The sequence below is a fragment of the Nomascus leucogenys genome, chromosome 4 (genome assembly GCF_006542625.1).
Source record: "Nomascus leucogenys isolate Asia chromosome 4, Asia_NLE_v1, whole genome shotgun sequence".
In the NCBI taxonomy this organism is placed as follows: Eukaryota; Metazoa; Chordata; class Mammalia; order Primates; family Hylobatidae; genus Nomascus; species Nomascus leucogenys.
This window is the reverse complement of record NC_044384.1, coordinates 8,718,159-8,742,969: the sequence shown is the minus strand read 5'-3', so window position 1 is coordinate 8,742,969 and position 24,811 is coordinate 8,718,159. Positions and strand designations below refer to the sequence as shown.

Here is a 24,811-nt window from a genome sequence, read left to right as displayed (position 1 = left end):
TCATTTTGTAAATTTAAAATTTGACAGTTAGGCCTAAAAATCATCTCCCACACGTGATGGCAAGCCTAGAGGTGGTCGGCCCATGCTTGCTCCTTTTGTCTCTTTGCTCAGCCAGTTTAGGCTGTGCTGTCCACCTCCATGCTGATCACCAAATGGTCACTCTGTGGTGCTCCAGTTCCACCTCTCAGCTGTGTTCCAGGCAGGAAGAAAGACAAGAGCAAAACTGCAGCCAGCAGAGCCTGCCCACTTTGAGAGACAGCTCGTCCAGAAGCTGGCGGGGACAGCGTCTTGCCTCTTCTTTACATCAGATCACCGGCTCCCAGCAGCAGCATCAGCTACAGAGCCTCTTGCTCCCCTCCTTCCTTGTTCTCCTCTCTCTCTATGCGTATGTGTGTGCATACATATTTATAGACACACACACACACACAAAATACTATATTATGTCATATAGTTTTCTGAATGTATTGGTACCCTGAATGATATATGTTGGTAGGAAAAGAGGAAAGTGTGGACATTTATGGGCAGCCGACTTTACCAGTTGGGCCTAGACTACCTAAAGATTATCAGTACAATTTATGCTCCAAGAAAGTAGTGTGCATATCTTCGTTACTGTAGCTCAAACACCTAGGAGAATACCCAGCTTATAGTTGGTACTAAGGACACATTTTTGAAGAAAGAAAGAGTCAGGGAGTGCATACTTGTTTTAGGAAAGAGTGCTTTCAGCTTCTAACAAAGCCTAATTCCCTTTTCCTTCATTGTTCCTCTATTTCTTCAAAACAAACATATTGTATTGATGGATGATGGATGGTGACTATGAGTTTCTGCTTTCACTGGAGGTGGGGTGGGAGGTACACATCCAAACATGCTTAGCATTTCCCTGGGTGTGTGGATCTGCGGATGAATGTTTCCATAACAAAATCTGAACTGACTTCTTTCCTTTTGTAGTTTAAATTATTTCAACCACAGAGAGGAGTTGAATATTAACAAGTTAACTGTGTTCATCTGCCAGAAAAATTAAATGTCAGTATAGAAAATAAGCTTAGAGTTCACTTAAGCTGCCTTAACAGTTTTAAAAAGGCACTTAAATGTAGCAATCATATGTTTTGGTTTACCTGGAAGTTTCTGTTTGTTGCTTTTGAAGTAACTTAATTATTCCTGTCTGAAGAGTCCTGGTTGGCATGGTGTTCAATGCTCATGCTACTCCAAGAAGGCCTGCTGATATTTACAGAGTCACAAAAGTCACCCATGACCTTCGACACTTGGTATAATGATCTTCCCTCTATATTGTACTGACAGTCTGCGTGGTTCCCTAAATGACTGTGCATGAAAATCATATTCAATTTTTTTTTTAAATTTTAATTGCTTGGGGGACACTTCCATAAGAATCTGGCTCAGTGGCTGGGGCATTTCCAGCAAGAACTCTGAGTGATTCTGGTGCAGGTGATACTGAGATCACAAACTGAAAAACACTAAAATAAATGAAACGAGGCTTAAATTTTACAGCTCATGGAAGAGCTGATGAAAATTCTTAACAAGTAGAAAGCTAGAGAAAAATTTATTGCATGAAGCTAAAGACAAGTGTTTTCCTGATTAAAAAATCAAAAGCACAACATTTAAGTAAGAATTATCCTGCTAATTCTCACCATGATAGTGCACATGCCTAATCTACTTCATTGAAACATACATTTTATAAACTCTATGCCACTTGCATGGATAATTGATGTAATTGAATTGCACTGGAACTGGAATTTTCACTGCAGAATACCAACTGTGGCTGCTGTCCAGGGGAGAACCCTGCTCCAAGTGCTCAACGTTGGAACATTTAATTGTCTGCTGAAAAATAAATTGCAATTAGCACTAACCAGCTTTTAAATATTTGCCTTGCATTACAGTTTTTCCTTTTTATTTTGATGCAAAAGAAAAAAAATTAGAATGCTAAAGAATAGAGAAGGCTTGGTTTATTTGAGAGTAATACAGACATGCTGTCCAGAATCATGCTAGTTGCTTTAAATATATTTTCTCTAATTTTCAGACTAATGCCATGGGAAATACCCTCTCCATTATATTAAATAGAAACCTGAAACTCAGGCAGATAAAATAATAAATCCGAGTCCCCATTGAAAGTAAGAATTGAAAACCAAGACTATCTATGGCAAAATGTGATCTTCTCAACACTTATGGTGTCTCTCTATCTTTGACTTCTCTTTCTGTGTCTCTTTTTATAGATTTATAACCTATTTCTCCATCCATCCATCCATCCATCCATCCATCCATCCATCCATCCATCCATTTATCCATCCATCCATCCATCCATCCAACTATCCTTCCATCCCATTGCATGTTGTTTTCTATCTACATTCCTAACTCTGCCTATCATACAATTATTTGGCATTATCCTTTAATTGACAATAGGGTTGCTAGCAGGTGTCCTGAAATTTTCCTATGCTAAAAGTTCTATAATGTAAAGAGTAATAGACTTTTAAGGTGAGAAGATTATTTTGAAGACTGATAAAAATCTTTCCTGTTGTATGTGAGGAAATTTAGGCCCAGGGAAATTAAGCAACTTATTTACACTGGCATATTAAGTTATTGGCAGAGATTAAATATAATTAAGTCTTTTGACTCATAATTTATTTTTCCACCTGGAACTTTAGGTTAAAGACTACTAGTTAAATTTTGAATAAGCTCAAGTATAATATTTCTAGGTAACCAAAAAAGGAAGAAAAAATCTATTCATAGAGTCAATTTGTTTTATAAGTTAATGCAAAGACTGATTTTAAAAATCACAGACTTACAAATTCCAGGATAAATACCTTCCTTTCTAGAGACTGACACTGCTGTGTAGAACACAAGGCAGCATTTCTGAATGAAATTGTCCCATTTATAAGGTTTGCCTCCAATAGATTCTGCTAAAACTATGGTGTCAGCCAGATGCAGTGGCTCATGCCTGTAATCCCAGTACTTCAGGAGGCTGAGGAAGGAGGAACACTTGAACCCAGGAGTTGAAGATCAGCCTGGACAACATAAAGAGACTTCTTCTCTACAAAATAATAATAAAAAATAATAATTTTTAAAAGTAAGTAAAATAAAACCATGGTTTCTCTAGTGTTAGATTTGGATAAACCAACCCAAATAATATCTAGCAGTTCTTAGAGCTGTAACAATAGATTAACCATTGGTGTATTATAGACCATTCTTAGAATTTTCAAATGTCAGTACTGAATGGCATGGAACAGGAATAATATTTATCAGAGTATCTACTAGTGCCAGTCAACATGAAAATGCTTACATGTGATATTAATGCCAATCCTTACAACCATTTTCTAATTAAATAGATATCTTAGTAATTATAAAAATATTTTGTTACTTATTTGAAATTAGTGTTGTCATTTTACCAATTTTTAAACTAGGATTGAGAAGTGGTAACTTCCTTAAACTCACATAAAGAGGATTACATGAAATACATTACCTGAAGAAAAATGTATTTCATTCTTGTTTGAATCACAATATAGTAGAATATGGTAGAAAACATACTTCTCACACAAAACAGCATATCTGAAAAAAATAAATGTAATGGTTCAGGTTGCAGTTAATAATTGACTTAGACTAGTTTCACAGATAGTAAAATAGTTACATTAACAATTTTAAAAGGATGGATATGTTTTCGTTTCTTCCAGAAAATACTTCTCTGTGATTAAAATATTCAACTATATTCAACATTGAAATATTTACCAAACTTCTAAAATATCCCACTGTGTTTAGCAATATAATAACTGCTGTGGGTTTTAAAAAAGAATCATGACTTAGGACTTTAATTAACTTGGAAAAATCAGTGGAATCATCCATACTAATTTTTTTTACTCTTAAAAAGTTCAGAAAACTGACTTTAAATCACCATATTTTAAACAACATCTTTTAGTGAAAGCATGTCTCATTCAGTGATCTAAAGCAAAGCAGTATATAGATGAGGTGTGGAGGCAGATCGCCTGGGTTCAGATTCCACCATTAGTACCTACCTTTGGGGTTTGTTGACATTAAGTGAGTTTAATCATGAAAAGCACTTAACATGTTGCATAAGAAATTGGCTAGCGTGTAAATATGAAACAAGTAGTAGTAATTATTAGTCAACAAAAACTTTATAATTGCAAGTTCTGAGGACTTTTTTTGGTGGAAAGGGGAGATTTTAATAAGTAAGGACGGTAAGGAAAACGTCCCTTTTATTCTTGTGGCAATGTGTAATCTTTTCCTAATTAAAATGAGTGTTTATCATCAGACACCCACTTGACAGACAAACCACAGAGTAATAGGAAAACAGCTGAGTGATGTAGGAAAGTTAACTTGCCCCTCTGCCTGGAAACAAATACAACATTGGACATCGGAGAGGGCCAGAGAGACCATCTTCCCATCTCAGGATAGGCACATAACCCAAGAAATAGTTTACTAGTCTAGACAGAGAATCCATCACCTCCCCCGACAACTTACTCCTACGTTTAATCCCCTGACTGTGGGAGTCAAAAATTCAATTTAGAAACAAAAATTTAATTTAACTCTAGAAAGAGAATTTCACATTTTTGCCTGAAACGCTTAGCAGTTGTGAGATCAATGTTTTATGAATGCAGGGTTCTAATTTATAATTTCATAATTATAATTTATAATTATTATAATTTCAGCAAAGTAGGATTAAAGTAGGGTGGTATTATCAATATTTAATGTAGTTTTAAAAAATTTACCATACTTATCACTCATTTATTCAAACAATATTTATCTTTTTTTTTTTTGATACGGAGTCTCCTTCTGTCACCCAGGCTGGAGTGCATTGGCACGATCTCGGCTCACTGCAAGCTCCGCCTCCCGGGCTCACGCCATTCTCCTGCCTCAGCCTCCCGAGTAGCTGGGACTACAGGCGCCCGCCACCACGCCCGGCTAATTTTTTTGTATTTTTAGTAGAGATGGGGTTTCACTGTGTTAGCCAGGATGGTCTCCATCTCCTGACCTTGTGATCCACCCACCTTGGCCTCCCAAAATGCTGGGATTACAGGCCTGAGCCACCCCGCCTGGCCACAATATTTATCTTGTATCTACTATACATCAAGAGCTATGGTGCCCTGTTTATACCTTGTCTAATTCTCTGGAGGCTATAAATGTTTTTGTTTGTTTATTTTTAACTCTCCTAGTGATTAACTCCATAATTAGTAATATACCAGTGTTTGTTAAATTATGAAATTTAGATGTCATATAATGTTTACAATCATAAAATATAAAAATTTAACTCAATTTACAGGTGAAAAGATACAGTCCTCACTTCTCAGATGACAAGGCACTGGGTATTATTTGATATTTACAAATTTTACATTTTAATTGACTTTATAGTTATAAATTGATATTGTAATTTGAATATAAAATTTTATCCAGTTTTTTTTAAAGAATTAAAGTGATTTGGAATATGTCTCCCTGTCCTATGAAAATAAACAATATTCTGTGGAATCAAAAGCCATTTGTAAATATCTGAACAATTTTGTTCCCTGTCTCAATGCATTTGTAATTTTACAGGTACATATTTGCACTCTCCACATCACTTCTGCTGTTTTTATTGTTGGATTTTAGTCAATACTTTCTTCACAAAGCTCTTCGAATTCCTATAAACTTTTCCTTTTTTTTTTTTGTGGGGGCGGGTGGAAGGATGAAGAGGGATTGCAACTCTATTGTCTGATCTGCTCAGTGTAAAAATAAACTATCCATCTCACAGTAAAATTATATTATTGGTCTTTTTTGCCTTAGTTTTTTGTTTTAATGTTATAGATGCCTACAATCTCTTTTTCCCTATTTTTGAGCAATTTTCTTTAAAAATTCAACATTTGCTGGCTCCCTAAGTTTCACAATGTGCTCCGGGTCAGTGGCTGCAAAATGCTGGTCTCTAAATCAGTACTAGCCTGGGTTTGCAGGGTTATGGGGTTCTGTAACAAAAATGTACATTTCCTATCACTACACATAATGTTGATATTCAATATGTCTACAGTGGGGACATGGTGCAGTATTGCTACTATACATTTAATGAGGGTAATAACTGCAATTTATAAAAGTAAAAATCAAGAAGGGTTTCTGGTAGAAGGCAGCCATCTTCCTTCCTCAGTCCTGTGCACACCTTACCTTAATCACTAGGGACCACAATTATTACGGTTATTTCAGTTTTTTTTTGTTTTTGTTTTTGTTTTACCTCTCCTAGTAATTACTTTCATGATTATTAATAATATATTCGTATCACTCTTTACTAAAATTGCTAACTTAAAATTTCACCTGTTGACTTGCAATCATGAAATACTTATGAGCTATTATTTGGTAGGAGAATGACTTTACCTCCTGGTAATTGTGCTCCTTATTTATTATGGAAATCCACTTGTAACCATTATTTTTTCCCCCACATGGCTGGAATCGTATTTCCTCTAATCCGAGCTCCAGGAAACTACAACTATTAATACATTTTTGTGGCATGATTCAAGACTCCAGCCTGAAAATGAAGGGAACTCTGTGGAAAGCAGAAGAGTAGTACAGAAAGAAAATAGCCTGTTGTGATACAATTTGAGCCAAACAATCATCTCTCAGTAACCTGAAATTCCACTTCAGACTTTATGAGCCCTTAAGTTGAAACCGGCCCAAGAATCCCATTGACTGTTCTTTTGGATAAACATAGAAATGGATCTTTCTGGTCTTAAAGCTTGAAGCCTACATTTGTTTTATCTGAGTTTCTTCCTCAGGAAAGGACTTTCAGCCCTCTAAAAAATGTATCAAATAACTGAAACTCATCACATTACCACACAACCAGACAATGAGATGTGGACCCCTCCTTCATCATGATTGCTTCCATGCCCCTCCCTTGTTCCTTTTTTCTTATACATTGTTACATGACTTCACTGCTATATAAACCCCTGGTTTTAGTCAGAGAGATGGATTTGAGACTGAGTTCCCATCTCCTCAGCTGCAGCACCCGATTAAAGCCTTCCTTGGCACTACTTGTCATCTCAGTAATTGGCTTTCTGTCCAGCGAGCAGCAGGACCTAGATCCTGGTGTTTCAGTAACAACGTTATATTTATTTTTCAGTTTGAATTGGCTTTCTGAATTAGTTATAAGGTGGTTGAATTGAATGACTTAATATTGAACTTTATTCCTTTTTTTTTTGCTCTCTCACCAGGATGGAGTCTTGCTCTCTCACCAGGCTGGAGTGCAGTGGCGCAATCTCGGCTCACTGCAACCTCCGCCTCCCAGGTTCGAGTGATTCCCCTGCCTCAGCCTCCTGAGTAGCTGGAATTACAGGTGCACACCACCACGCCTGGCTAATTTCTTGCATTGCAGATCAATGGAAACCTAGGAATGTGGTTAGGGGGGATATGCTGGGGGGTAGGATAGAAAGATTATAAAGAGTTTAGGAAGAAACTTTTGGGAGTGATTTAAATCTTCATTAACTTGATTTTGCTTATGGATTGATGTCTGCATACATATATCAAAATGCACCTGAAATATGTGCTTTATTGTATGTTAACCATATATCAATAAAGCAGTTAAATAACACACTAATTTGAAATTTTCCCATTTCTACCTTCACTTAAAAAATAATCTGGAAATATTATACCTCCAAAGTGATAGAGACATGTTTAGTAAGTCACATTTAAGTTAGATTTTACATTTATATTACAAAAAATAACTTTTTAAATTTAATTCTTAGCAACTGATAGGATTTTTAAATTTGACATCTCATATGTCAAAGTATTTGGCCTTCTATACTCATATTACAATGTAATGAAATAAGATTATGTGGACTTTCACACTGCAAATGGGATTTGGGCAATGGTAATTAATCTAAACTACATGAATTTTATTTCTCTCCTTGGTGTTAATTCAATATTGAGTCTTGTTGAAACTTTAAGAAGAAAGAATTGTGTATGGAATTGGTGGGTTCTTGGTCTCACTGACTTCAAGAATGAAGCCGTGGATCCTCGCTGTGAGTGTTATAACTCTTAAAGGTGGCGTGTCCGGAGTTTGTTTCTTCTGACATTCGGATGTATTTGGAGTTTCTTCCTTCTGGTGGGTTGGTCTCCCTGGCTCAGGAGTGAGGCTGCAGACCCTTCGCAGTGAATGTTATAGCTCTTAAGGTGGCGCATCTGGAGTTGTTCGTTCCTCCCGGTGGGTTCCTGGTCTAGCTGGCTTCAGGAGCGAAGCTGCAGACCTTTACGTGAGTGTTACAACTCATAAAGGCAGTGTGGACCCCAAGAGTGAGCAGCAAGAAGATTTATTGCAAAGAGTTAAAGAACAAAGCTTCCACTGCGTGGAAGGGGAGGAGAGTTGCCAGTGCTGGCTGGCACAGCCTGCTTTTGTTCTCTTATCTGGCCCCACCCACATCCTGCTGATTGGTCCACTTTACAGAGAGCCGATTGATTGGTCTGTTTTGCAGAGAGCTGATTGGTCCATTTTGACAGGGTGCTGATTGGTGTGTTTACAATCCCTGAGCTAGACACAAAAGTTCTCCACCTCCCCACTAGGTTAGCTAGATACAGAGTGTGGATTGGTGTATTTACAAACCCTGAGCTAGACACAGAGTGCTGATGGGTGTATTTACAAACCTTGAGCTAGATACAGAGTGCGGATTGGTGCATTCACAATCCCCTAGCTAGACACAAAGATTCTCCAAATCCCCACTAGGCTCGGGAGCCCAGCTGGCTTCACCCAGTGGATCCTGCACGGGGGCTGCAGGTGGAGCTGCCTGCCAATCCTGTGCGGTGCGCCCGCACTCCTCAGCCCTTGGGCGGTGGATGGTACTGGGCGCGGTGGAGCAGGGAGCGGCGCTCCTCGAGGAGGCTCAGGCAGCGCAGGAGCCCGTGGCGGGGGGCGGGGAGGCGGCGGGGCGGGGAGGCGGCGGGGGCGGGGAAACGGCGGCGGGGGCGGGGAAACGGCGGCGGGGGGGGGCGGGGAAACGGCGGCGGGGGCGGGGGCGGGGAAACGGCGGCGGGGGCGGGGGCGGGGAAACGGCGGCGAAAAGGCGGCAGGGGCGGGGCGACGGGGGCGACGGAAAGACTTAGGCGTGGCGGGCTGCAGGTCCTAAGTCCTGCCCCGAGGGGAGGCCGCTAAGGCCCTGCAAGACATCGAGTACAGCAGCTGGTGGCCCAGGTGCTAAGCCCCTCATTGCCCGGGGCTTGTCCGCTGGCCGGCCGCTCTGAGTGCGGGCCCTCGGAGCCCACTCCCAGCCGTAAGTCGCGCTGGCCCGCAAGCGCCGCGCGCAGCCCCGGTTCCCGCCTGCGCCTCTCCGTCCACACCTCCCCGCAAGCTGAGGGAGCCAGGTCCGGCCTTGGCCAGCCCAGAAAGGGGCTCCCACGGTGCAGCGGCGGGCTGAAGGGCTCCTCAAGTGCGGCCAGAGTGGGAGCCCAGGCAGAGGAGGAGCCGAGAGCGAGCGAGGGCTGGAGGCTGCCAGCAGGCTGTCACCTCTCAGAATGAACTGTTATTAAGAGACTTGGCCATCAACCTGGCTTCCATACTGTAAGTAATCATTGATATAATCTTTTGCCTGCATGTCATTCTTAAGGCTTTTATAACTCTCACCGAGTTAATGTTGAAAAAAGTAGGCTACACATTGACATAAATGTGAGTCACACACAAGACTAAATCCTTAGTTTTTATTTTAATGCCCCTAGTTCTATTGCCTAAAACCAATAGAAAATATAAATCTTGCCCTGTGCTACTCTTATTAGTCCTTTATTCTCCTTAAAAGGTAACATTTATTCCTTCATTTCCTGATGTATTTGTTCTTTGTAATTCATGTTAATTTTTCTGATCCACGTAAAGATGCCTTATATTCATAAACTTGAATTTTACTCCTCACTTATTCAAACACTAAGAACAAGTTGTCATCATAAAAATATTATTTTGCCTTTTTTCTGAGTTATTTTTGTTTACCATTTTTAATTTATGCATCTTTATTTTTCTAAGCCCCTGTTTTTATTGCTGGCTCATCCCATTCAATACGACCACCTTACAATGTCTCTTTATTTTCACAGTGTGATATGCAAAACATAAATGCATGACAGATGTTGTAAATTTGCCTAATTTGATTTGGGGAAAGAAATTGGGTCATTTGTCTTAGTAAATTCAAAACATGGTTTTAGTTTGGGTTTTTTTTTTTGTAAACATTAAAAACTGAGACAAGCCCTGATGCCCTAGCTTTTTAAAATTTTCCCTGTGACTCCGCTACTGCATGATTAGAGAGGTTTTCTTGTGTTCAACAGTACTGTTCACATTATTAGTATAGATTTTTATAAATTATCAAGGCTTCGTGATATCTAACAATCACAGGGACTGTTGGCAGTAACTTAAGAGGAACACTCTTTCTTTTACAAGATTGGCACTGTTTCTATTAATGAATTGCTTAAAATCCATCATAGTTTATAATTATTCATTAATTTCTTTTTCTTAATTCAATATTTATTGATTTGAGTGAGGAGGATGTTGAAGATGTGGCATTAAACAAGCAGCTATGTTCAAATCTTCTGAAAGACCATCCGTACCTAGAGAATACCTATTTGGAACTAAATCCCTCACCAAGAGCCTATTAAAGCCTTCATACATTTTTATAAATTTAACAAATAGCCAAGATCAGAAATAAATGTCATAAATGATTGGAGGATACAGGTCTGAGTGTGAAGTCTTCATAATTTGTCATGGTTTTGGATGCATGATGACCCCAAGGAGATATGATAACCTTGGGTGAGACTGCTTCCCAATCAATCCCCAGAAAAGGTGAGATGTGTAAGAGGTCAGATCCAATGCTCCAGGCTAATGGGTGTCAACAAATAGGCAATTCTGTAAAATATTTGAAGAGATTTATTCTGAGCCAAATATGAGGACCATAACCCATGAGGCGGCCCCAGGAAGTCTTGAGAACATGTACTCAAGGTGGTTGGGTTACATTTAGGAGGGCAGAAGTTATAGGTAGAGACATAAATCATGGTATATATTGATTCAGCCTGGAAAGGCAGGGCTTTTTAAAGTGATAGGTGGCAGGTGAGGGGAGAGGGTTGGTGAAGACATCCAGGTTACAGGTGGGTTCAAAGATTTCCTGATAATTGGTTGAAGGGGTTAAGCTCTTCCGGAAGAGCTGAAGTCAGCAGAAAGAAATGTTTGTAGTTCAGTGAGAGGGAGAGGGGATTTAGAGGCCAAGGTTCTTATGTAGATGAAGCCTCCAGGTAGCAGGCTTCAGAAGAATAGATGGTAGATGGTAAAGTTCTTTTGTCAGACTCTAAAGGGTGCCAGACTTTTAGTTAAATCTCTCCTGGAACAGGAAGAGACCTGGAAGGGGAAGGGGATTTTCTACAGAAGGAAGATTTTCCTCAGAAGAGACAACTTTGCAGGGGCCATTTCAATTTTTTTTCAAAGAAATATATTTCAGGGTAAAATACTTTGATTAATTTCAGGGACTTCTATCTGTCATGTGATGGTATACCAGAGTCAGATTAGAATGTGATGTCTTATTGCTGTAAAAAGCCTGTTCTCTCAATGTTAAGATTTCTGTTTTAATGCTAATGCTGATCAGTTGTGTCTGAATTCCAGCGGGAGGAGTATAATGAGACATGTCTGACCACCCCCTTTTCCATCATAGCCTGACTAGTTTTTCAAGTTTTCTTTGGAATGATCTTGGCCAAGGGAAGGTGTCCATTCAGTCAGTTGGTGGGAGACTTAGAACTTTATTTTTGTCATACATGGAGAAATAGGTTCTAAGTTCTGGTTGGGGGAATCTGGGTAGTGTATGAATGACAGTTGTCAACCAGTGTGGCCTCTCTTAGCCTTGGTGCTTACCTGGAATATTTTGTCTTTGTTGCACATACATAATTTGGAGGATTTGTAACTGATCCTGTGTAATTCTTGAACTGTTCACTAGTTGAGGGTTAGTGAAAAACAATCTTACGCTTTGTGTGTTAACTCCATTAGAATATTTAGTAGACAATTGTAATAAACGTGAAAGGTGAGAAACTAATCAAAAGCTATTAGCTAAAGCCTTTATTAAAACATTGCAACATGAAACACAGTTCAAGATGACTATATTGCGGGGACGAAGTAAATATTTCATAAGGTAGAATTGGGAAAGGCCAGATGTAACCCAATGGGTTAATCTTGCCCACTGCCTAGACAGAGCTGATTTATCTAGACAGGGGAATGGCAATAGAGAAAAGAGTTTAATTCATGCAAAGCTGACTGTACAGGGGACTAGGGTTTTATTATTACTCAAATCAGTCTCTCCCAAAACTTGGAGATTGAGGTTTTCAAGAATAATTTTGTGTATAGGGGGTCAGAAAGTTGGCAGTGCTGATGGATCGGGTCAGAGATAAAATAATAGGGAGTCAAAGCTGTCCTCTTACACTGAATCATTCCTAGGCAGAGGCCACAAGTCCAACTGAGCCAGTTTATCAAGACCTGGGTAGTGCCAGCTGATCCTTTAAGTGCAGGATCTGCAAAACATCTGAAGCACTGATCTTAGATTTTACATTAGTGATGTTATCCTCAGGAGCAATTTGGAGAGGTTCAGATTCTTGTACCCTCCAGCAGCACGACTCCTAAGCCATAATTTCTATTTTTGTGGCTGTTTTGTTAATCCTGCAAAGGCAGTCTAGGCTCTAGGCAGGAAGGGGGTTTGTTTAGGGAAAGGGCTGTTACTATCTTGGTTTCAAAGTTAAATCATAAACTAAGTTTTTTCCAAAATTAGTTTAGCCTACACCAGCAATGAATAAGACAACTTGGAGGTTAAAAGCAAGATGAAGGCAGTTAGGACACATCTCTTTTACTGTCTTAATTTTCTTAGTTATGATTTTTGCAAAGGCGGTTTCACAGCCATAGTTCAGTTTTATTCCAAGAATTATTCACTGGCAAGTTCTGGGAAATTATGGGGAAACTGAAATCGTGTTGCTCATGGGATAAGATGCAGGAAGAGCAAGGTGTGGTCCTAGTTAAGCAGCTATTGGTTGGTCAATTTGAATTTAGCAAAAGTAGTGGAAAGAAACAGTGGAAACTTAGTTGTTGTAAGGATCAGTACAACGTTTTAAGTCCTTCTCTTTGGCCAGCATTGGCATAAAAGATAATATGCTAAGGACAATTGTCAGAGTCCAGATTTCCGTTCGTGCCTTACAGTATCTTTGGAGATTGTTGAGTCTTGAGTGCATTCAGCAGCTCCTTATGTGACTTATATTTCTGTTGTCACTGTAATAATCTGTCCATGGGGTGGCAGTTAACAGGTATTTAGGGCTGTAAGTAGGATACAATGTAGAACTCTGAAGCCTAGAAACACAAGAACTAGAATCATTAACAGTCTTTGAAAGGCTGTCCATCCAGCCCACGGTTTTACCTGGTTTTAATCATAAAACCAAGTTCCACCCTCCATCTGGATTCCTTGATCCACATAACCCAGAATGTGGCAGAAGAGCCAGGTTGTCAAGGTTTCTTTCCTTTGTGTCTCATTTTGTATCTGATTAGTAAGGTATTTTCAAAATAACAGAGTCGCTTGTAGAAATCAAAACATTATTAAAGGAGGACATTTCTTGAAGTTTTTAAATCCTCGCCAATTAAAAATCTTGAATTTAAACTCAAAAGACAGGAATAAGACAGCTAGGAAAAGAAGAAGTGTTTGGTGGTTACAAGGATGCAGGAGTCAAACTGTTAGCAGCAGTGAATTCGATGGGTTTGCAGCAACTCAATTCTTGCCTCCTTGGAGGAGAGAATTCAACCAAGGGACATAAGGCAGAGGGAGAGACTGAGACAAGTTTTAGGGCAGGAGTGAACGTTTATTAAAAAGCTTTAGAACAGGAATGAAAGGAAGTAAAATACACTTGGAAGAGGGTCAAGTGAGCAGCCTGAGAGATCCAAGTGTCCCGGCTGACCGTTGACTTGAGATTTTTACACACTGGATGGTTCTGAGGTTTGTGTTTCTTCTCCCTTGATTTTTCCTTGGGGCAGGCTCTCTGCATGTGCAGTGGACTGCCAGCACTTGAGAGGGGCCTCATGCGGAGTGTGTTTACTCAAGTTGTGTGCATGCTCCTTTGAGGCATTTTTCCCTTACCAGTTGAATATTCCCAGAGAATGGTCATGTGCCAGTTAAACTCTGCCATTTTGCCTCTTAGTGCGCATGCTGGAGCCCACTTGCCCAACTCCAGAGATCTTATCAGAAAGCTGCTAATCACCAGCTTCAGGTGTTTTATATTTATTGGGAGACTACCTTTCCCTGGCAATGGCTGTGACCAATTATTATTTTAGAGAGAGAGTTTAACAACCAGCTGAGCATCACCTGATGGCTACCTGACATTCCTGCAGGGCAGGGCCTCTCCTGTCCATGTCTGCCAAGCTACCTACTCTAACAAAACAAGAAATCTTGTTTCCACCTGTTGCTTCATCAAGGTTCTTTGAAAAACAGTCCCCTTTGATGTGCCTGCTTCTGAAGAATCCTGAGAGATTCTGTGTGATAGCTCCCGTTGGTATGGAGATGCTGGAGATGCATAATGACTTTTAACTGAGAGATGTGACCCCAAAGTTCCATTCTGTGAAGTTTTACTATAGTATTTATGATTGATAGTGCCTGATCAAGTCTTTTTCTGTGGCCCAAGAGCATTCCGAGGCTGATGTCATTTTTAGCAAACTAGTAATCTTGGCAGATCATGCAGGATTCTCTTATTTGTCTTTGGTAAAAGCCGAGTGCAACTGGCTTTGTTGATTATAGACTTGGATATACAGCATAAAATCTCTACAGCAATTGTCAATTTTTCAAACTTTAATTTTGGGGTAATATTTATTCTTTTAATTTCCATTGATGACTTAAGATGATAAGAACAGTTGATTTCTGGAAGATTAACCATATTTTGCAAACTCCTTGGTTATAGTCCCTATAAAGTTGGTACCTCTGTAACTGGATAAGTAAGTTGGTGTGTCCCAAGTTAAGAATATATATAGTCTAGAAAAAAAAATTAAGCTAGTAGTAAGGTAGTTGTTTTTTGACAGGGAAAAGCTGCCATCCAGAAAACAGACAATAGTTAGAAGATATTTATATTCATTGGAATGTGACCATGTATAAAATGCATCTTCAAATGTTCAAAGCCTTCATTGAAGCCATTATTCCTGTTAGTGCTTCACCTTTACAGCTTTGCTAGTGTCATTCATTTGGTAGGAAAAAACACATGCCAGAAACATCCTCAACAATTTAGAGTAAAATGGCGAGTGTTTTAAGCTTACAGCCAATTTTTCTCTTAACTGTCTAGTCAATAATCTATGTTATCCAGCATTATCAAGGTGAAAGAATGAAATCCTCTCCTACAAGATAGCCTGGAGAATTAAGTTACAGTTGATAATTATTCTGGAAATAGCAACACAGTGTTCATGATTATCTGGGAATAACACTTTGTAAAGCACCAATCCCCAACCTTTTTGGCACCAGGCACTGGTTTTATGGAAGATCATTTTTCCGTGGACAGGGTCGGGGTTGGGGAGATGGTTTCAAGATGATTCAAGTGCATTATTACATTTATTATGCACTTGATTTCTATTATTATTACATACTCATCATAAGGTAGAATCAGTGGGAGCCCCGAACTTGTTTTCCTGCAACTAGATGGTCCCATCTGGGGGTGATGGGAGACACTGACACATCATCAGGCATTAGATTCTCATAAGGAGCATGCAACCTAGATCCCTCGCAAGCACAGTTCACAATAGAGTTTGCACTACTATGAGAATCTAATGCTGATCACTCACCTGCCACTCACCTCCTGCTGTGCGACTCAGTCCCTAACAGGCTATGGACTAGTACTGGTCTGTGGCTTGGGGATTGGGTACCCCTGTTGTAAAGAGCAAGAACAGACCTGGGGACAAAGCTCCCTGGACTTTCCATTTACATCACGAAGCCACTGTATTTGCCACTGATTGTCCCTGACCGACATGTGCATTAACATCGCAAAACAAATGTTAATAGGGAGAATCATTCACCATTTTTGATGCTTGAACATGAATATGTTTCTTTAACTTGAGGGATAAGAAATGTTGAAGTGATTTATACAAATACATTTTATGTGCATATAGTGAAACTATGAAAACTGAGCTTCTCTTAACTGAGATTCTTTTTCCCATTGCATGTTAAATTACATAAACAACAAGTTCCCCTTATAGTTACATTTATTAAAAATTGAAGAATGGAGAATGCCAAAGCATTTTATTATCCTTCTATTTTGAAGGTAAGGGAGCAAATTATTTTGTTATTCATTGGAATTTCAAAGATACTCAAAGATATCTGGGAGAAGTAGGAACGATCCACGTGAGTCCACTGTGAGGACAACTGGAAATGCCTATCTGGTGACTCCTGGACCCATTCTATTGGCCTCTTGGTTGAATTTAATCTGATCCTTTTGCAGCAAAGAAAAAAAAATAACGCTAAATATAATGGCTTTTCTGAATTCCGTGACTTTTTCCAGTGAATTATTTGAATCTGAGGGTAGTCTTAGGAATCCAAACTTACAGCTAGTATCAAAAGTTAGGGCTGTCTTGGGGACTGCCAAACTTCATAATATGTAAAACCTAAAATATCTGTGACTTTCTTGAGCTTCAAAACCAATGTAGAGTATTTAGAAAATTTAAAGAATGAAAAGCTTGACCTTGGTATTGAATAAATTAGACTTAGTGTTGACATTGATTTTATGTAATAAAATGTGGAAGGAGATAAACAATATTCTAGAGAATACCCTTATTATATACTAATTCTAATTTGTCAAAGGATTCATGTATTTGTTGAGGACTGTTATGTACCTACATAATTCTCGAATATAATTTATAAACCTCTGAATTCATTAAAAATGTTAAAGATGGCTGGGAGTGGTGGCTCATGCCTGTAATCCCAGCACTTTGGGAAGCTGAGGTGGGCAGATCATGAGGTCAGGAGTTCGAGACCAGCCTGGCCAACATTGTGAAACACCGCCTCTACTAAAAATACAAAAAATTATCCAGGCGTGGTGGTGGGTGCCTGTAATCCCAGCTACTTGGGAGGCTGAGGCAGGAGAATCTCTTGAACTCAGGAGGCGGAAGTTGCAGTGAGCCAAGATTGCACCACTGCACTCCAGCCCAGGCGACAGTGTGAAACTCCATCTCAAAAAAGCAAAAACAAAAACAAAAAATTTCAAAGACTTTCAAAATCATAAGTTCCATCCTTTTTATTCCAACTACAGATCTTATAAATAGCAAGAAAGTCTGTAACTAGATTATATTTTGTTGTTGTTCTTATTGTTGCCTTTTTTTACATGGCCCATATGTTTTTAAGCAAAACAAATGCAGTTTAATAATTTTTAGCTCTTTTTTCTAACTTTGTCTGAGCTAGATATTCTTAGGATACACACATAAAGACAAAAAAACAAAACTTTGATCATTAAGTCTCTAAAATTCCCACAGAGAGAAGAAAAGAGTGGGAGAAGAAAAAAGGAAAAAAGTAACAGGAGAAGCAAGTGGGAGCTAGCTTCATACAAATATGAAGCTTTCATCAGTAAAATGTAATTATCTTTCTTCTTCAAGGACGAAAGATTAGATGTAGGAAACCCATTTTGACACAGACATACACACTCACACAAACACACACACACGTACACACAAACATGAGATTTACTATAATTGGTTGAAATAAGATGACCTCACTTACATAATCTCTTTTAGACAAGAAAGAAAATCTCATGAAGGCTTCTCCCTTTTATGCCTCTGAAAGAACAATTTTCTTTATGTCAAAAATTCTTCAAATTGATCATTGGAATTATAAATTCTCCTTGGTGAGATTCATGTCATATTCTATGTTTGGTGTTGTTCACATCAACATAAATATTAATAAGCAGTCAGAGGGCCACTGTCTTCATTGTCTACAACAATTCTAGTGGTGAGAAACAAACACGTGCTACCGCCCCTCCGTCACAAACAAACAATACATCTTCATCTCACACATAAAAGCCCCTATCAGTGACGATAGTAACAATGTAAAATGTGAGTGGCACTCAACACAAAATGAAAGATTTCCATGCAGAATCAGAGCTCATCTGGTGTAGAGCCATGTTGCTTCAGTGCTGTTCACCTTCTTCACTAAAGTATTCGGTCCAGGTATAGGAATCTGGTCCTGATCCAGTTCTTCTCAAATGAGAAGCAATAGGGAATGCCATTACCTCAAATTAAATAAACCCACTGCAGCATGACAACAGCTCAAGGTGAATGGCTCTCAGAGCTGACAGCATAGATTGGGAAAGGACAGTTTTTCTCTGAGAGCTGTTCTCTGAATCCTTGGAAGCTTTGAAAACCTGGATTTGTCAATCAGGTTGTAGTATTCAGGGGTAGCAAGTTTTGGGGCATCATTTAACAGCTGTTGTTGGTCAATTTGGATTTAGCAAGTGATGGGAAGTACAGTAGAGAAGATCTTGCAAGGGTTAGTGATGATTGGTGTGTGCGTGTGTCTGTGTGTTTCTTAATCCATCTATAAGCATCTTTCACAGACACATACTCAAAATGAACCCTTGATACTCCACTTCAAAATATGGTCCTCAGATTTCCTCACCTCTGTTAATGGTAATTGTATTAGCCCATTTTAATACTGCTATAAAGAAATACCTGAAACTAGATTATAAAGAAAAAGAGGCTTAATGGACTCATAGTTGCACATGCCTGGGGAGGCCTCACAATCATGGAGGAAGGTGAAGGAGGAGCAGAGGCATCTTATATGGCAGCAGGCAAGAGAGAATGTACTGGGGAACTGCCCTTTATAAAACTATCAGATCTCATGAGAGTCACTCACTGGTACGAGAACAGCAGCATAACCACCCCTTATGATTCAATTACCTCCAACTGGGTCCCTTCCATCACACATGGGGATTATGGGAACTACAATTCAAGATGAGATTTCGGTGGGGACACACCAAACTATACCAATAATCCAATGTTTTAATAGTATATGACAGTAATCTTAGTGTGATCTTTGCTTGTGCTGTTTGTCTTGCTTCCTTAATCTAACATATGAGCAAATTTTGTCAGCTGTACTTTCAAAAATGTGCATACAGTCTGACCAGCATTCAGCATATTCACTTAACCTTTTAATCCAACACTCTATCATTTCTTATTTGGACAATTTTAGTAGTTCCCTAATGGGCCAGCCTCAGGATTTTATTTCCATAAAGTAGCCAGAAAAGTCCTGTTAAATATGGGTTAGATATATCATTTCTGCATTCAAAATTGCCTTGTTGTTTCCCATCTCATGAAGAATTAATTCAAAATCCTCATCTTTTCCTCTAACATATGATTTGGCTCTTGGCTACTTCTCTAATTTCAACAACTACGAAATTTATTCTTTTCTCATGTGATCTAGCATATTGTCATTCTTTGAACAGCCCAAAGACATCCCTGCTTTCTGCTTGTTTGGTTTTTTTTCTTGAATATTTGAATATCTAGCATTAAACAATAATAGATTAACTCCTAAAATCTAATGTCATCAGCAAATAATTACCTAGTATAATAATAATGATGGACACATAATATACTTCTAGTACTCCAATGTAGACAGTAATTAACATTTAATAAACATACAAAAAGGTATTATTAATCAACATTTTACAAAGGAGAAAACTGATGTTTGGAGGATTTAAGTAATGTGCACAATATTATCTGACTTATCTTACTCAAGATTCCATAATATCTGATTGTTTCCGGAACCATGTTGCACAATAACTAAATATTGTGCTATGCTTACAACTGAGCAAATTGCAAAGGCTACTTAGAACTATCAGAAATGTAAGACAATTTTAGAAAAGTGCATAATCACTTTTATGACATATGTGTTCTCAGTACCTGCTTTGTCAGATTTTCTACGCATTAAGTCAGTGTCCTGATGAAATTTCATTGAAACTAGAAAGTTATCTTTAATCATATGCATATATCTATACCATTAAGTTACGCAAATGAGCATATTATCACATTTTCCAACTTACATCCATTAGCACTTCATGAATATATAGATACTACACAATTTGAGCTCAATTCCCACTCATACTTCTTGTTGAAATTAGTCGTATCTTCTTAAACTCTTAGCACATTTTTTGTAAGACTTTTCTAAAATCAGAGGGGATGGATGCTGTGGCAGTGGACACAAAGAAATGCCCTTGCACATAATCTCATCCAGCTGCTGGAGGTGACCTGCCGCCATCTTGACCTTTCTTTCCTTGGATCTCGCCATCTTGAAGAATCCAGGTATCTCACAGGCACATGAAACATTCTTGGTTTTTTACTTCATTCCCTGTTTCCTTGGCTTACTTTTTGGTGCAAGCATATTTTGCAGCTCTCAGAAGATAGGGTTCCTCCCTGTTAAACATTCTGGAAGACACAGAAAAGTTGAGAAATTAAATCACCCAGAGGTAACTACACTGATAAACTAATTTCTTTATTCACTACGAATGTTTTGCAGCTGCTCCCACCCTGGTTCTAGCACTGAACTCGCCAATAGATCTTCATGAATCGGGGTATCCTAGATCTCTTTATATCTTCAGTTTTATATTTCCAGGATATTGTCAGAATTTCATCTCTCCAACTCTTAAATTTATTTGTTTAGCAACCATATTTTCAGTTCTTCTTAATTTATTATGGCAATTTTATTTTTAATATCCAAGAGCTACTTTCCACAGCCTATTGTCTCGTGATGTAATACATCCTAAAGTCCCTGGGAGATACTATTATACTTAGAGGTTTTTTTGTTTCATTTTTAAGAAACTGCTTTTTTAAAAAAATCATTAGTGTTTCCTTTGAGTTTTAATCTCCTTTCTGCAGAGAGGTAGGTTACTTTCATGTCGCAGTGTTTCTTCAAATGGCCAGAGTCTTCTTTGCTCATTTATATTTAAGAACAAGGCAATGCAAAGGCGATTGCTGAGGTAAGTACAGAAGTCAAACTTAGTGACTCATGAACTTTAAATGGTGACGATCTGGAGAAATGTCTAAATACTAGCCTTCATTTATTTAGAAAAGAGTTTCATCTTTCTTCCTGAGTATTATTTCTTGAAAGAATAATTCTCCAATTCTTGCCCAGGGTGGTATGTCCCCGGGCACTCAGTTTTTGTGAAGGTATGCAATGTGCTATCTGTTGGGTGAATTTTTGATTATTTCTTCCTGAACACATCCACTTGGAGCCATGTATTTTCTGGCTTCTCAGTCTCTGAGTTGCAGTTCTGTGAATTCTCTGGGATATACTTCCTCCAACTTGTTTCATCCATTGTCCTCCTCCATTTGTTTTTTGAATTATAGATGTGTGTCAAACTATCTCATAGCCTGATGGCCTTCCATTTCTATGTATCATTATGACTTTATAATAAACATACCTCATAATTTCACGTAATTTCATGGTATCTTGGAGGCAAGAAGAGATGCTCATATGTGGTCAGTCTGGCATCCTAAACTGGAAGTTTTATTTCTTAAATATGTCATTTGAAGATTAATTAAATTTGTATTTATTTACTGTTCTTAATGATTAGAAATGTATGTAATTAACTTTATTACCAAGTAATGATTTTGCTTTAGAGATATGTTTATCAAATTCATCCAGAAAATATATCAGCTTTTGGTTTAATACAAAATAACAATTTGTACAGATTTCAGATTAAATACCCTTGAAAAAGTTTATATATCTCTGTGTTGCAAATTTCAACCTCCGACTCTCAACAGACTGGTGTGTAGAAAAGACAGAAAGACAAGAGAGTACACAGAAAGACAGTAATAGTTCTTCTGGGTCTTTCAATGGCAACAGCACCAATAATAGCATCAAATAATTGACTCTACCCAGGCTCTGTTCCTTCCTATTGGAGCATCTGTCTCTCTTTTATTATTGTTTTGCTTCTTTGACTGAGCTCAAGTAGTTTTCACAATATGTACAGCAGTTCTTACAATGATAACTTTTGCTTTTCTTCTTCTCCTGATGTGCCAGTATTTAACGAGACTCTGTTCATCTCAGAACAAGATTTCCCTGGGTTTCTGTGGATGTTTCACTACTGCCGAGTTGTTGTTATTATCTGTCTGTCGTGCTCATCCTCACCTGGATTCTCACTGGCCATTGACTTCTCATAGATGCATTAGCTATGGGTCTCCGTGTCACTGTAATTTTCTTTGTCCACCTGCTGGGCCTCAAAGTCCCCTGCCTGCTTCACTCAGGGCTTTTAATCTATGATGTCTTTTAGCCTACATCTTTAATAGCAGTGTCGTGGTGAACGTGGCCATGGCAGCTGGCTGAAAATCCCCTTTACATTCTATCCCGGAAGCTCAACCTGGGGCCCGGTGTTGGGCATGATGTTCCTTGCCTGTCTCTGCCTGGAAAACTGGTCTTCCCACTTCCACTGGGAGCCACTTCCTCATGTTGGGCATTGGAGACATAGTTATGCCTGGTCGTCTGCTATGCTTTGACCTTCGCTATGACAATTAACAAAAAAACAAGCCCGTGGGGACTCCTATGGTGGCCCCGGACCTGCCAACATCTCTGGGCGCATGCAGAAGGTCTTCTACTTTCATTGCACCTTCATGGGATACTTTGTAGATCTGCTCACTGCTACTGTGGCCTCTCACATTCACCAGTCCTCCCAGCCTGCCCTTCTCTGTTTGGTGCCATTTACCTTTTTGCCACTCCTCACGATGGCCTATTTAAAGGGTGACCTCCGGTGGATGTGGTCTAAGCTATTCCACTCCAAGACCAGTAGCTCCCAATTCCTGGAAGTATGATGGATCACGTAGAAAGTGACTAGATGCCCATGACAGTCCTTTTCTCTCAACTTAAACGGTTTTGTTTCCTCTAGAACTGGCCTGGTATTCAGAGATGTACCTGTGTAAGGAACTGCTGGGTGACTGGGTTTCACATTTAAAAGGAGCTTGTTTCCGGGAGAGAAGTGCTGGAACCCTCTTTGGTTCCTTCTCTTTCTGCAGATGTAGAGGTGGAGCCCCTTCCAGAGGGACAGGCCTCTCCCTGGCGCTCCTTCCTCTCTGTTTTTTATGGATCTGCGCTACATGGTTACTTTGCGGGTAGAGAGAGATGTGACTGTTTCAAAACTGAAAATAAGGAGTTGTTCAGACCTTTTGACCACTAAAAGGATGAAAAAAATTAGCAAACCAAAATTTCTTCAATGAACCCTCGAAAACTTTGGGACCAGTTTCCCATGGAGATTCTTCGTTCCTATTTTTTGATTTATTAAATATTTTCTGTGGTATGAAGCTTTCTTTCTTTTCTTTTTTATCTAAATCTGGGCAAACTAGAAATAGAAAGTTTGGGTGATCGCAATACACTCTGTAGACACATTCTAGCATCACTTCCACTTACCAGGTATCAGAGGATCGTGGTGCCTGCAAATGCGTGCTCCTGTACGCAAACACATAATTACCTGAGACTGGGTAATTTATAAAGGAAAGAGGTTTAATTGACTGACAGTTCCACATGGCTGGGGAGGCCTCACAATCATGGTGGAAGGTGAATAAGGAGCAAAGTTACATCTTATATGATGGCAGGCAAGAGAGCTTGTGCAGGGGAACTTCTGTTTATAAAACCATCAGATCTTGAGAGACTTACTACCATGAGAACAGTATGGGGGAAACTGCCCCCATGATTCAGTTATCTCCACCTGGCTCCACCCTTACATGTGGGGAATATTAAAATTCAAGGTGAGATTTGGTGGGGACACAGTAAATAATACTTTAATGAGGCCCCATTCCATGGAGAATAGGGTTCAAAGTCTTAGCCTACCCCTAAAGGTCTATGAGCCACAGCTTCAGTGCAACATGTCATAGAACACAACACACTGAGGGCAGACTTCCCAGATCATTTCCAACCTTTCACTTAATAGCTTTGTTACCCATGGCCAGGTTTTTACACCCATCTCATAGGTTTAACATAGGATTTAATAAGGTAATTTTTATCACATGGATTTAAGTTGGTTTTTTTCAAAGTAGTGTCAAATATGACATCATTTGATTATCCAGGGAACTCAATTATTGATACAACTTAGCTTTTTCTCTGAAACAAAAAAGGACACTCAATGACACAAAAATAAAATCAAAATAAAAATACATAAAAATTCACCATGAATTATTATTTATATTTAAAATTAGCTCAACCCCATGACATACGATGGAAGGTAAATATATCAAATCATGATCTTCTTAATTAAATAGAGAAGTGAAAACACTCATTATTTGCCTATAAAAGTTGAAGTTAGATGAGGGAACCATTTACCTGAGGCTCCAGAAAAGTCGTTGCTAGGTGCTTAAAATAGGAATGTAAGAAAGAGATGTGAGAAAGACAGAAAGATTGTAGAACAGAATCTCAAATATATGCATGCTATTCCTTTCAAAATTTTGTGCTGCAATGTTATTTTTAGACAGAATTACCATATACAATTTTCTAATTCCTGTTTATAATGTTTCTCAAATGATTATATAAGTTTAAAGTATAATTATTTTAGAAAATTGGGGTAATTCACTCTCAGAACAATTAGATCTTCAGTATTTATGTAACAGCTAACTCTAGAGTATTCCAGTATTCCCAATTAAAAATCCATTTAAGTAGGGAGCCATTGGAAAATAATATATAACAATGGGAAAACCAAAGGATTTATTTTGGGGGATTAGTGGCAACTAACAAAATAGTGACAAAAGATGTAGTAACAAACAATAATGTCAATAATATAACCTTATTTACAGGAGTCTGATATGATTGTAAATGCAATTATTCTGAAAATTTTAGGAATAACTAAAAACATTACAATCTCT

At 38.7% G+C, this 24,811-nt stretch overlaps 1 pseudogene; it reads left to right on the top strand.

Annotated features, from left to right (window-relative positions):
• Positions 1-56: 56 nt before the first annotated feature.
• LOC100604655 lies at positions 57-22,774 on the top strand (annotated as a pseudogene).
• Positions 22,775-24,811: the final 2,037 nt, after the last annotated feature.